Source organism: Felis catus, chromosome D3 (genome assembly GCF_018350175.1).
Source record: "Felis catus isolate Fca126 chromosome D3, F.catus_Fca126_mat1.0, whole genome shotgun sequence".
NCBI classification, from domain to species: Eukaryota; Metazoa; Chordata; class Mammalia; order Carnivora; family Felidae; genus Felis; species Felis catus.
In genome coordinates this window covers 64,294,545-64,308,211 of record NC_058379.1, presented here as the reverse complement: position 1 = coordinate 64,308,211, position 13,667 = coordinate 64,294,545, and the positions used below count along the sequence as shown (strand labels likewise).

At 36.4% G+C, this 13,667-nt stretch overlaps 1 long non-coding RNA gene across 1 annotated transcript in view; it reads right to left on the bottom strand.

Annotated features, from left to right (window-relative positions):
- LOC109493058 overlaps nt 1–13,667 on the bottom strand; it is a 202,608-nt gene that overhangs the window by 138,413 nt on the left and 50,528 nt on the right. The window contains exon 4 of the long non-coding RNA XR_006588327.1: nt 9,162–9,213. This is a non-coding gene — a long non-coding RNA (uncharacterized LOC109493058). The remainder of the gene's footprint in view (nt 1–9,161; nt 9,214–13,667) is intronic.

Genomic DNA, 13,667 nt, shown 5'->3' with positions numbered 1-13,667 from the left:
ATAGTTTGCCCACAGTTCACCTCTTTCCCTCTGCTTCATGACCAACTCCAGTGACTCCTCCTGTGCCCCCTCCCCCAACACCAACAACAGCTTCTAGCGTGACATGTACTCTCTCTTGGGATCTGTGAGTATAATCAACTATTTTTTCAACAGCAGTTGTATCCTGATCTATTGGCCTTACTATACCTAGATGATAATAATAAAAGCAATTAAAACATGCCCTCATGATAAAACTGTTCAATGTGTTTAGGGTTGTTTGTCAAAGTACTGTGGAATCTCCTTTGATCATGTCTCTAATCCTCTAAGTGAAGTGGTTCAGCTGTGACTCCTCCTAATTTTGCAAAGGAAGAAATGCACAAAACCATCAATTTGTCCAGAGTCACGTGGCTATTAGATGGCAGAGCCAGAACTGGAAACCAGATGCCCTGATCTCATACAAGGCTCTGGGTATTGTGCCAGGCCTGGCTGTCTCCTGAGGAGAAGAACAAACAGGAATTTTTGTACTATCAGCTCTTGAAAATGGAAGCAAATTGGAGTGTGGGCCATCTGAAATACTGGCATGTCTAATTAATCAAAATATCATCTATATGTAATAAAACAAATTAATCGGATAACAAATGTTTCCAAGTAAATGTTTTTTCAAGACTCTTATTAGTATTCACGTGAAAATGATTCATGTGTAATTAATATCACAAAAGCATATAAACTTATGATAAAAAATCCTTTAAAATGCTTGTTTTCTGTTCTCTTGTTCTCTTTAATTCTTCCAGTGCAATCGTATTAACTTCATTCATTTCGTGAGTAAAAACCTGCATTGTTATACAACATGAAGGTTTCAAAATCATAGGAATGAATTTGTCACACATTCTAAATTGAGGAAGAATTGTACAGGACTTTAGATTTAGGCAAATATAATTTCCTCTTACTTTTTCATAAAAAGGGAAGCCCGACTTTACTGAAATCCCACTGTACAGTTGGTGATATATTTAAATCTATAAGGTGTGGTAGTTTGAATCTTTGTCCATATGTCTTCATGCTCTCCCTTTGTTAGAATTACACGTCTTTGTTCTCTGTTATGAGACTGCATGATGCAACCTACTGGAGTGAACAAAGTGAATTCCCTGCTTCATCCATGTTAAGCTTGACCATGTCAAGCTGAAGCATCAGACTGACTATTCTGGGCCAAAATGTCTGTAGGTATCACATGTTTCTCTTCTCCCTCTTGCACTTCACCATTTTCCAAGAATACCACCAAGAGTAGCCACTGGCCTAAGAAAAATGATGAGAAGATCTGAGAAGAGAGCTGAAACCAATCTTTAGCCTGGAGACAAGCCAAGCAGGGCTCCAGGCAACTGCAGACTTGAGAATGAGAAAAATATATATATTTGCTGCAAGCCACTGAGTTTGGGGGTACTTTCTTCTAAGCCATTATTGCAACATTAGCTGACTTATACACTGGACCCACACTTTTCTGCCTTAAAGTCCAAGGTTATTTTCACTGCACATATGGTCATGTTTGTGAATTTGGCTTAATCATGTAAGTTTTCTAAAAGACATATAAAGTTCCTCAGAAACATGTGATCCTGTTTATTTTACCTCAGGGTTCGTGATATACTATCTAGACAAACAAAACCTTCCAAGTGTAAAGTATACTGAGAATAACCCTGAGTCCTCTGTTGAGCTAAAAATGAATACTTTTGGTATTCATTTAGTCAAGAACAGTCTATTTATGGGCTGAGTAGATCACTTATATAGTTTGAATTACTTGAGGTCCAAGTCAGGCACCAACCCCCCTCCCCCCGCCAAATGTTCTTCAAATACCTTTTTTTTTCTATTTTGGTAACCCAATTATAACCCTAACCCTTAGTATACTTGAGGAGTCAGTCCCCTTAGAAGGAGATAGTACTGGGGTGCCTGGGTGTCTCAGTTGGTTGACAGTCCGACTTCAGCCTAGATCATGATCTCATTTGAGCCCCGCATTGGGCCCCGTATCGGGCTCTGTGCTGACAGCTCGGAGCCTGGAGCCTGTTTCGGATTCTGTGTGTCTCCCTCTCTCTCTGCCCCAACCCATTCATGCTCTGTCTCTCTCTCTCTCAAAAATAAATAAAACATTTAAAAAAAAATTAAAAGAGATAGTACTTATAAAAATATCCCTGCTAAATGTACAAAATACTCTAATGTACACATTTTGACAGATTTGTTACGTACCTTAAGTACCTCATTATTAAATAGAGTTATAGATTTCACAAAGTTATTGCACATCTAATATCTCAGTGGAGTTCATCAGGATGGGTAAGGTACCATTTTGAAGGCAGAAAACTGAGTCCTGGATTAATTTACTCAGGTCATGCAGCTAGGAAATTGCCTGATTCAAAATTCATGTTCTCAAATACTTAATCAAAGTTGAGATATTAATCAAGGAGGCCATGTGGGATGAATATGGGATGGAACAAGTGGTGACAAATCTTGGCGGTGTTAGGGAGTACTGTGATTATGTAAAGAAGGCAGTCTCAAATTGTCCAATGCAAGCTGACTCCTTTGTATTCCTGACACTTGGCGTTCTTTTCTCTGTGTCAGTCAGGGTCAAGTAAGAAAAAGAATCTACCCAGGTAGTTAAATATAAGAAATTAATGTGGCAGATTAGCTACAAGGATAATAGCTGCAAGATTAAGTAGGAGATGACAGACCCAGAGATTAACAAGAGTAAGATACCACTGCTACCAATAGACCTGATGAGGCAATGGAAGGAGGAAACTGGAGCCACCTCCAAGAGGTTGATGCTATAAGGCACTGCCATTAGAGTCACAAAGAAGATACAGCAGCTCCCTGAGAGGCCATCAGAAGGCAAAAAGAGAGAAGAAACACCTTTGTTTCCCCCTTTTCCTACTCTACAATCTCCCACTGGTGTTACCTAGGGCCAAAGCAACATGAAGCAAGTTGGCATGGGTGGTTAGGAAACAGAATTCACAAGCAGGGTCTGTACAGAGTGGGAGAAATTTAGGAATCCGAGATCTGAGAGCATGTCAACAAAGGTATAGACCCCTTCTAGACTACATACACCTCACAGAAACAAGTTTTCCTGGTATTTCTTAAGTAATCAATGCTTCATTTTAATGGGAGTCACATTAGGTGGCCTGACAAAGTGGCAGGAGTGACTGCTGAAGGTGGGCAGTGGAGTGAGAAGACACTGAAACAAAATGTACAGCCTTTTCCAAGACAGACTTTGAGTCCTAGGCATTTGCTGCTGCTATTATTTAATTTGGCAAGTCCTGTACTTACATCGTGTAATTGGTTCAAGAGTGTTTATCTCTTGAAAATTTTAATAACCTCTCTCTCTATCCCACCTGCCCCCCTTACAAAAAGCAGTCAAATAAGGTGTGTGCACATGTGTGTGTGTGTGTGTGTGTGTGTGTGTGTGTGTGTGTGTGTGTGTATACACACTCATTAGAATCAGTGGCCCATGCAATCATGGCAGGGGGCTTGGCCCAAGTCCCTCCTCGGCTGTGTCTGATCAATGAAGGAGACATGAGGTCCCTGCCCTGATCCTGCGTGTTTGGCAGCTTCTCCCAAGCTGGAATCCAGTGTACAAAGAACATACTAGCCAGGGGCACAGGGATGGAATGGAAAAGTACTCCTGAAAATGTGTCTAATTTCTTTCAGATGTTTCCCATCAACTTGGTTGTTGGCATGCTTTCCTATTTTCCATTTAGTACCTTCTATAGTCACATCTCCAAATATGAGATGACTGAAAATAAAGTTTTTTAAAGTGAATGTCACCCGTCCATATTCATACATATGTACATAGAATACAGCTTAAAATTAAATTCATGAAATTCAATAGTATATAAAATACACATATATGCTTTAAAGAAAAAATAATTACTTTTTCATAGTCAACTTTGATTTTTCTGTCTCATCTGTTGGTGCCTACAGAAGAAAACAATGATAAATCATTTATAAAAATGGCCTAATCCTTTCTACTGGGAAATACAGCCAGATAGACTTTCTCATAAATTGTTTAGAATAATGTGAATCTCCAGTGATTTTTCTCTGATATGTGTGTTTAGAAGAAGACTATAGCAACCACAAGTTTTGAGAGATTATTTTATTGGGTGGTGGTGGATAGGAATTGCTAGGGGAGAGAGGAAGGGTATGCTGGGGAAATCTGTGCATTTTAACAAACAATGATTTAAGTTACTTCCTCATATCCTTACTAAAGAAAACAGATACTGTCACTTGAAAAAAACAAAAACAAAACCTAGATCAGAGGCTAGAAAACACAAACAGAAATATTGATGGCTGTAAGTAAGTAGGAAAGAAAGCAAATAAATAAATCCTGCTCCCTCTCCCTGGGCTTTCCCTAAGCGTTTCTCTTGTGGGGGACTCAGGTCCTATTAATGCTGGATCTCCAAACCAAATATTCTGAAACACTCCCTTGCTCATCAGCTGAAAAAGAAACAACTTTCCAGCCCTGGCCTGGTGAAGAGACTCCTCTTGGAAAAGATTTACCCAGAATTCATTATTTAAACATGAGTTGTTTTTTCCTTCTAACTAAATCAATCGTTCAAATTAAAAATGCAAGGGCAATGCTTAACTTACCTAACAGAAACAACCATCCTAAAGGATATAAAATATGCTTTAAAAAAATACAGAGGACATGCCAGTTCAGTACCATATGTTTCAATTGGGGGCCTAAGGGTCTTTTTGGTACCTTACTTTTATTATCACACCAGGCCATTTGCAGACATTTTCATCATTACATTAAAGTTGCTCCTTACGCATTTTTGTCGGATAATGAGATTTAACCCATTATATGGTATCATCCACATTTTTAAAAAAATTTCATGAAAAACATTACATGTTATTAAATAGTCTTCTACAAACTCACACTGTAAACTGAATTATTCTGTTACAGTAATATATCTCATTTGATTTAACCAATAACCTAAGGTTGAACATTTAAATTATTATCACTTTTTCTTCATTAAAAACAATGCTGTGATGATATAAACATCCTAGTAAGAAAAATCTCAAAATATTATTATGATTAGTTTCTTCAGAAATGTTCCTACAAGTACAATTACTGGGTCAAAGTACGCATATAAATTTTTCAATACACATTTACGGCTAACATTTAGAAAAGTTGCATGAATTTTTATTCCTATTAATGGTAAGAAAATGCTCATTTATTTACTGTATCTTTGCCAATGGTGAGCACTGTCACTTATAATCTCAACTGTAGTTTTAACATGCATTTTGATTTCTACTGAAATATAAGTTTTCATTTATTTAATCATCAGCCTTATGTACTGATTGGTGTGTTCTTATCCATGGTCTTCAACAGTAATACCAACATGTATTAATTAATATATGCATCAGACTCTGTGCTAAGCATTTAGGATGTACACATTTACACAGTGTATTAGAAGATGTGAATGCCTAGAATGCTACACAGAATTTATCTAGGGTGACAGAGAAGGGCCCACTGATGAAGAGTGGTTGATTTACACTTTTGTTTCATTGTTACTTTTGATTAAGTACTATTTATCTATTAAGAATATTATTATTTCCTTAGGGACATACATAGAAAGTACTCTTAATTTGCCATTATTTGTATTTTAATTTTGCTTTTAGTTTTTCTCTTGCCAGATTTAGCAATTAATTTATTCATAATTTTGTTGTTGGTCAGACTCAGAAAGATCTTTACAACTAAATAGCAGAAATCCTTACCAACATTTTCTCCAATCATGTTTATGGTTTTCATATTCAAGTCTTCATGTAGATTGCATTTTATATTTTAAGATAATACTATAATGCTTTCTAGAAGGGGCTTTTGTTTTAGAATTTATTTTTTAACCACAAATGCTGACAGTTGGCCCAGTATTTAATTTTTAATGATCCATTATTTTTCTGAATAAGGGAAATATGCTATACTAAATTATTACTGTGTTTCTGCACTTTTAAAATATTCTTTCTCATTTATATGTGCCAGTGTCCATCAGTTTTAATTATCATAGCTTTGTATTTTCTTATAACACTTCATAAGACAAGATCCTCCTCAATGAATTTATGTTTCAAAAACTGGTTTCTTGGGGTGCCTGGGTGGCGCAGTCGGTTAAGCGTCCGACTTCAGCCAGGTCACGATCTCGCGGTCCGGGAGTTCGAGCCCCGCGTCAGGCTCTGGGCTGATGGCTCAGAGCCTGGAGCCTGTTTCTGATTCTGTGTCTCCCTCTCTCTCTGCCCCTCCCCCGTTCAAGCTCTGTCTCTCTCTGTCCCAAAAATAAATAAACGTTGAAAAAAAAAACTGGTTTCTTATACTCTTTGTAGGTTATTTTGATTTGAGTTGCTTAAATATGCTATACAACTGGGGAATAACAGACATATTTCCAATATGTTCCACCACAGTTAGACATTCTGGTGTCCAACTCCTTAGCCAGCTCAGGATTATTATATTCCCCTTTTTCTTCCTATCATTCCACTACCAATTCTTGTTCATATTATCTGGGGTTTAAGAGCTAAATTAAAAATATTAAACTATTATATAGCAGGTATTTGAATTCTAGAATAAGTTTTGGCATATTCACTGAATTCAGGGCTACTATTTACCATCGATTCTGCATTTCATAGATAATGATACTCCTTTCATGAGTTCTTTGTTTTTCTTCATTGCACAGAGTGCTAAAGTATACTTTCTCATGACTGTCATGACTCTTTTCATTAGGGAGCATGTATATGACATCTTTTATAATTTTGAATGCTTAAGAACATCTTGTTTTTCTCATACTTGAACAACACTGCCAACTACAGAGTGTTTTGATCATAATCACTTCCTTTCAAAACCTGTGACCATATATTACTTATCTTTTGATAGTCAGTGTACAAGAAAATTTCTGAATCCAGCTTTTGTTAATGGTCATTATTGATGATGATGATGATGATGATGATGATGACGACGACAATGATTATCATTTGCTTTAAGTATTTCACTCCTGGTTTTATATAATTTTCTTTTCTTTTAAAATTAAAAAAATTAAGCTTGCATTCTGGTATTTCTCTCTTATTTAATATTTCTTGGTGCATAGTCATTTGCAGACTCAGACAGGCATTTCTTCCACCTAAAAAGTCTTGCTTGTTCAAGTCTTTCATCATTGCTTCAACTTTGTCTGTTTAAGTGTGCCATTCTGAGGTTCTTCTAAGTTACAGGAGATCCTGCATCTACCCTTCATGTATCTCATTTTCTCTCTAATCATATTCATGGGCTTCTTATGACAGAACTGTAAGTTGTTCTTCATTACCTGCCCTTCATTGATTCTTAATTTGGAAAATAAGATTTTATTTTTTTGCAGTCTTTCATGATTTCAGGTTGTCCCTCCTTTATGATTGCTTATTCTTTCTTACTTTCTTTACCCTCTTGAATTAATTTTATAAACATATAAAATATTCTATAATTTAATTCTGGTTTCTTTAGAAAATACTTGTCAGAGTGATGATTTTCCAAATCTTTATAGGAGTTTTTCCTTAGATTATATTTTTTCATAGGCATTTTTATTTTTCTGTTTTTCTGGGAGGAGTTATTGTTCCAACAAAGTCCCACCACTACGCCGGCCAACTCTGCGGTGCACCCATATGCTCAGTAGAGTGGATTCCTAAGAGACATGCATTCCAGCCCTAGTTTCTTAGCCAATGCAGACATCAGCTCATGGCAGAAGAGGCCTTGCCTTGCTGATCTGATTTTCTGTCATCCCTTTGATGAGTATTCTCTCCAAAAAAAAGCACTTCCCCAAAGGTAAAATTTCTGTTCATTGCAAGCATCATTTCAAAGGAAGTCTAATTTCCTAGCTAGTTTTCTGATTGGGATAATCCTCTTGTCTGCTTCCCCAAGCACTTTACTGGCATCATTTCGTTTAACTCCAAATTAGGGGTGTCAGTGAAGTTTGACATACTTTCCCCTAATTACTTCCTAAGTACAATGCTCTCTAATAGAGGAGAAATAGGATTTTCTTTGGCACTTTATTAGGAAGAAAGTCCTTAACAATTTTTCCACCTGAATGACATTACCTTCCAGGGCTCATATAGTACCCCATGCCATTTTCTTCATATTTCTGGTTCCTTCCATAAAATTTATAAAAAACAATGATTTAGTTGCCTTTGTTAATGTTACTTAGATATACAGAAGTCTACAATCAATTAAGAGTTAGAAAACTGCATTTCTTAAAAAGGAAACAAACATCAAACTTTTCAATAATTCCAACAGGAAGATGCCCTGGCATATCCTGAATTTATGGGAGTTGATAAAATCCTTTTAATTCATTATTCTTAGCAATGCTAATAAAGAGTAATCATTGCATAGATGAAAGAATAATATATTAAATCAGCCCATATTTATTAAATAGGTATGATGTACCTTACTCATGGCAAGTTGTTAAGAGGAATCCAAATATATATAATACAAAGTTGTAAGCCTTGCCTGAAATTCATTAATTATCTAGCTATAAGAAAGAAATATTTTAATAAAATAATTTATGGATAACATTATATTATCAGATGTTAAAATTATGTAGATTCACAAAATGTGTAAGTTAGAGAATGAATATAAAAAGTAGTGAAATAATTGGGGAAAGTGGGACTAAGCAATATGTTGAAGGACTAGTAAGATGCAGATAGGTTAGAATAGAAGGAAAATCCCACTTGGTGGAAAGTATAATTATAATAATAATTAATGTAACCACAACCACCACAACTTACTATTTCCCAAACACTGTACTGGCCTCATTTCATTTAATCTTCTCAACCTTCCTTCCCGCTAACAACAGCCCCAATTCACAGTGAAGAAAGTGAGGCTTAGTGAATGATGCAGTCTGGCTTTGTATGCAGACTGGCTAGCTTCCAAAGAGTAAAATTTTAACTACTAAGTCTTACTCCACAGGACCAAAGAGTCATTGTTGAGAGTGACTATAGTATGTGCAGGGAATAGTGACGGATTCAGTATAAAGATGAAAACAGTTAAGTACCCATGGGAGGATCTTTTGGAACACTACTGCATCAACAGCATTTGGACTTAAGAAAATCTGAATGTCATTCACATCCATAGGAGGCAGTCTGAGTGGGTAGTTTACCAAGTGGTTTTAATTATTAATAAACCATTTCCTTTTATATCTTACCTCTCAAAATATTTTCATTGCCTTTCTTGTATGGGGCAAGCACAGCAGAGACCTGAAAAACATAAAGAAGCTGCCCTCAATGTTGTTTTCCTCTGTAGTGACATTGTGACAAAAAGGTGTCCTGAGTGACCTTCAGGATCACAACATCAGCTTAGATTTGGGAAACTGGAAAGAATGAGCTGTGATTGAGAAAATCCTGCATACATTTGAGTTGAACTTTTTTAGCATTTAGTGCCTTTACAGGAGATCAAAGGGAATTGGGAAGGATTTATTTTTATGGCTATTACTCTTAGTGGCTTAGAGTTAGTTTAACATTTTTAATTGAATTTTCGAATGCTACATGAAAGGACTGAGCCATACATCTCTTCTCAAGAAGGCAATGGATTCCACCAATTCTACATAGGTGTGTTGGTATTTCATGAGTAATCTCTAATTCCCTTAAGAAATGGCATGAGTTAATACTTTTTTCAAATGGGTCTGATGACTCTTGCATGATCTTTCTGCACCTTCTCTCCTCCACTCTTAGCTTTAATCTAACTGGTTTTAGTTTTTCCCTGAATTATCCCACTATGTGTTTACAGCTTATCAATCCACTACTGCAACCTCAGTGTGTCCATTTGTGTGCTTACCTTGAAGAGGGATAAATCTCCATAATTTTGAAAGAAGTTTTTGTGAGAGATGTTCCTGAAAGCATATATACATGTTTCTTTCATACATAAAGATAGAACATCTGCTGGAAGTTGCTATAAATATTAAATATTTACTAAAACATAGCAGTGCTGTATTTTTCCCTCTAGTCCCCTTCTCTGTTCCCTTTCTTAAATATCCCCATGCAAGTTTCCCAAGTTTAGTGCTTATTCAACTTATCTATATAGAATGCTAGGCTAAGGTACCCAGATGATGATGAAGATACGTTTTACTAGGCATCAATGTAAGACTGGTAAGATTCATTCTCACTTCCTTCCAGAGTGTCTTTTAAGACTATTTCTGATATTGACATCCCAGATGAATTCCTATGTGCTTTGATTGCTTGGTAATTCTTTTCTATGGTTACCCTAATATTTGTCTTACTTTGATCCTTTAATTTAGGAATTAAAAAGGCACATTTCTTCCTCCCGTTAGCTTCTTACTATGCTGCAATGACCTCTAGTTCTTTCCCACGCTGGATCTCTCGCTCTCTGAGTACTGAAAACTGTCTTCTTTGCTCTTACTCATTTCTTTCCACTTGGCTTTCACCTGAAGCACATGTCCTGTTTTGAAGGCTGACTGGTGAAAAGTTAGCTTCAAAAATCTCTACTTAGTTTTGTTGAAGGCCATGTGGCTTTCAGAGAAGGTGATATTTTCCTGGCACCTTGCCCATATCCTATCATTCCTCTCTGGTATTCAAGAGTAGATGATGTTCTCTTTCCATTTTCAAAGCTCTGATCCTATAGACTCATTAACACTCAAATGCTTGTTTCCAGTCTTAAGACTGATTTTGGCTTTCAGTTGTCATGGAACAGAGGTAACTACGCTATGACCAATCATTCTTGGGAAGATTCATCATGATGCCTAATAGTCAAGTTCTCTCTAGCAACCCATTGAGTGCCGGATTTTATGATACTGATTTTCCCAAAACCCTAGCAATACAGGTAAAGAATAAAAAATAATATAAATTTAAAATAACAAGAAACACTTTCAGCTAATAGGAGAGCATGGCTGTTCTCTTAAGCTTTCCTAAAAGTCTATCAATGTAACTTTCATCAAATAAACTTTTCTACTTACCCTAGTTTATTTCACTTTTTTTTCTAAGCCCTTACAACACTTGTTTTATCACCCTTACGGTACTTTTTATATATTCTTTATATTATATTGCCTTTACTTCTGTCATAGTTTTTTTTGTCTAGGGCAAAACCTTCTCTTTGAGGGCACAGGCTATATCTTACACTCTTCCATCCTCTCAAGCTGCTTACATTTCCTTTCCCTAGGCTGAAACTCATATACCTTGATAACACTCAGGGGGTTCCTCAAATCTTTCCTCACTTGGGTCAAGTCAATTGTTATTTTTCTATCTTCATATGAGTGAATTTCCTAGAACTTCCAGAGAAAACCACTTATCCATTCTGATAGACTTGCTTTTTTATTTATATGTTCCAATATCATGTAGTCCTTCATAAGTGCTATGCAAAACACTGGCTCACAACTGAACTCACAACCTTTTCTTTGTAAGTAGTTCCAAGCCTTTCCACTCCCTTCTAGATTCTTCTGTTAATAAATCTCTCACTTTCAGTCACCTGGACTTCAATATCCCAGGAAATAGGAGCTATTAGGAGTAAGTCATTTACATCTCCTCCACTATCTCAAATCCATATTTTAATCAATTTTTCTTGTCTGAATCAAGAAGGTTTCTCTACTATTTTGTTTTTCATAAAGAATATCTCTACTTGGGGCACCTGGGTGGCTCAGTCGGTTGAGCATCCGACTTCGGCTCAGGTCATGATCTCGCAGTTCATGGTTTCGAGCCCCGCATCAGGCTCTGTGCTGACCTCTTGCTCAGAGCCTGGAGCCTGCTTCAGATTCTGTGTCTCCTTCTCTCTCTGCCCTTCCCCTGCTCACGCTTTGTCTCACTCTGTTTCTCAAAAATAAATAAATGTAAAAAAAAATTAAAAAAAAAAGAATATCTCTACTTGTGCCTTTGATCTTATTTTTTAAATTTTCTTTGGGACATTTCCTATCAAATACCTTATCTTACACATTAATTTCTCTTCCTCCATGGATGTCATTTCTTTTGCTTGAGAGTGCATTTAAGACATCTACATTCTTTTTTTTAATATTAGAAAAAATTTGTCTTTAATATTTATTTATTTGGGTGGGGAGGGAGCAGAGAGAGGGAGACAGAGAATCTGAAGCAGGCTCCAGGCTCTGAGCTGTCGGCACAGAGCCCAACATGGGGCCTGAACTCAGGAGCCATTAGATCATGACCTGAGCCACAGTCAGACGCTTAACTGACTTGAGCCACCCAGGTGCTCAGAAGACGTTGACATTCTAACAAAACTATCTCCTCCATCCTACCCTCTACTTAACCTACAGTCCATTTACCTTAAATAAAAAACTATTATAATTTCACTTCATCTCTTGCTTACCTCAAAGACTATACATTAAACTTCTATCCTAAGAATGCAGATGGAACTATTCTAGCCAAGGGTCACCAAAGACGAGCTACCTGTCAAATCCTGTGTCTTTCTTTTCAGGGCTCCTCTTTCTGGACTTGTGGGTTAGAATGTGATCCTCTTCTCCTTCCACATTTTGGAACTCTTCTTTCCATGAGGCTTTATGAAATTACCCACCCATTGGCTCTTTCTACCTTTTTGAATCCTTCCTCTCTTTTGCTCTTTTATTAATTATTGTATAAGTGTTAATTCTCTCTAGGATTCCACATTTAGCCTTTTTCAATATTAACAATAATAGGAATTTTTTAGTTCTATTCTATACTAGTGCCTGTGCTATGGTTTATGGGTTATCTCACAGGTAGTCAGGATTATTCCATCAGAGAAGTGGATAATTCTCTCATGCTCATGTATGAAAGCGAAGCCTGAAATTTAGAAGGTATGTAACTTGCCCACACAGCTAATAAGTAGCAGAGGCAGTATTAGTGTCTAAGCATGCTGATTCTACAGGATGGTCAAAAGTTTTTTCAAGAGCATTTTTATCCATACCAATGATTCTAAGTATTGTCTTTATGTTTCTGATTCCAAAATACATTATTTCCAATCCTGACCTGTCTATACCCTCGACATGTGTTTCTGCATGCATTTTAAATCTTGAGTCCCACCCAACTTTATCTTTGGCCACACAGGGCTCTTCCCAAATCATGATGGTAATCTGATGATCATGACTCCATGCCTCACTTCTGCCTTAATCTCTGCCATACAAAGTCCTAATCTGTATATGTTGCCCACAAGGTACACTCTTAAATGAGTCCTCATTCTTTAAGATCTAACTCAAATATGTTCTCTTATTTCTAGCTTTCCCTGACTTTCACATACAAAATTCATTTCTCCCACATCTGCATGCTATAAAAAATTTACTGAAACTATCCCCATTGTATTACTTAACACTTAGCATTGTAGTTCATTTGATATATATTTTTTCCAAATAAATAGATGGTAAATATATTAATTTATGAATGCCTACTCTGTAGGATAAAAATCAATACGCCTTGGACATAGAACGGCCTTGGTAATCATTCCTTGAATGTGAAAAATAAGTGAATATGTCTCCAAAACTACATTTTAAAAATAACACTTTTAGAATTGACGTGTGATCCTTATTCATTTCTTGTTGGTATCTATAGCTAATCAAGGCCTTTAGGATATATTGCTATGATCTCTGCACTCCACCCCACATAATTTCTGCCATGTCAGAAATAATTGATGGAGGTAAGCACAAACATTACCTAATTAACAAGGTAGATATTAAATAAGTGCATGACATAAATTATTGTCAATAAATATTTCTTCTTAAATC